Below are 1,513 nucleotides of genomic sequence, written 5' to 3' on the forward strand. Positions count from 1 at the left end.
ACGTGGTGTGTGCCTTGCAATTTGATGCCTCTCACACAGACACGGAGAAGACCGACCGTGCCACCGCCCACGCTTTGCTCGCTTTTTGACGTGGTTCGCTAGTCCAAAACTCTTCCAAACCTGTACGTTTGTAACAGAGAATATTAGTAGATTCCTCAGACGACGTACATGTCTCTCGTTTAAGCAGTCGGTGAAAATGCGCTGGTATAAAATGCTGACTCAGCTTCTGCCAACTGCCAGTTAAAATGACAGCACCAACAGCAACACTATCAGGCGTGCAAGTTAGAACTGCAGTCAGCTGCTGGGGTCAAAACCAAATCTCATGAAACCATTAATCAAAACCGCACGGGTCCATTTCATTTTCATCACACGTATGTGACGTATCTACTCCAGTACACATTGAGCTGTTCCCTAATTAAAATACATCACATCTGATGTAATGTTATTACTTGTTAGTGTCTCGATTAATTTAATAGTAACCGCAGCTTAAGAAGATCTTTCCATGATCTTGTAGTCAGGTCGCCTGCAACAACAGTGTGTCACTAAACTAATGGACGATGACGTGGGCTTCATGCCACCTAAGTTACTCCACCTTGGGGAGCAGAGGGGCAGCTGTCTCGCTCCGATTCGCCAACGAATACTTTACGGTCCAAGTGACTTGTCCTATTGGCACACGTGTCCGATCCTTGCCCCAATTTCTAAACTATATTAACAGTGATTGTGTGACACGGGTGAAGATTTGGACAGCACGTGCTCGTGGCAAAAATTCAGCAAAAAACTAGAGAGACGTATCTTAATAGATGCAGAGGCCGGTTTTTTTTTACCACCTCTTTTCGAAAGAAAGTTAATTAACTAGCCTACAGTTGGACAAAACCAGTCGAAAAACAAATCCGAAATGACAAGACCAGTTGAATTTGTACTGCAACAAAGTTCTAGAATTTTCATAAATTTTCACTATTTTTTATGGTGATATATCATGCATGTAATATCATTTAGCAGTTAACTGTATCACTGAATATGTTCGCAAGAGAATATTTGGGGAATGTAGGTCGTCCTCTTGACTTTGTTACGCTACAACATGTCTAACCCCACATTATCCCACTTTATGATGCAGTTCCTGATGACCTGATTGATTAGGTTAATTAACAAGGTACCTTTTTGAACGTGTCTTTTGGACGGCGCCACTTTTCCTGTTCTGTGCTCCGGCACGGCAGCAGATGAGTCATTTTCCACACAAATCTAGTTCCGGGACAACAACTAATACACCTACTTAGCTTAGTTAAGCATATCTTCCCAACCTCAGATAGCGAAAGCTAGAAACCGTGTATGACCGAGTTGCACCCGGAGGTTAATATGGAGGATATACACGTATGATGCCTTGCATAATTCACTTCCTTTCATGAAGAGATAGTGAGTATATGGAGTAGTAATTAGTAATCAGCAAATGCCACTCCCGTCGTGTCGAACCTAGGTCTTTCATTTCCCAATGTGATAATTCAATTTTTTACATGAT

This window comes from Triticum dicoccoides, chromosome 5A, assembly GCF_002162155.2.
Source record: "Triticum dicoccoides isolate Atlit2015 ecotype Zavitan chromosome 5A, WEW_v2.0, whole genome shotgun sequence".
In the NCBI taxonomy this organism is placed as follows: domain Eukaryota; kingdom Viridiplantae; phylum Streptophyta; class Magnoliopsida; order Poales; family Poaceae; genus Triticum; species Triticum dicoccoides.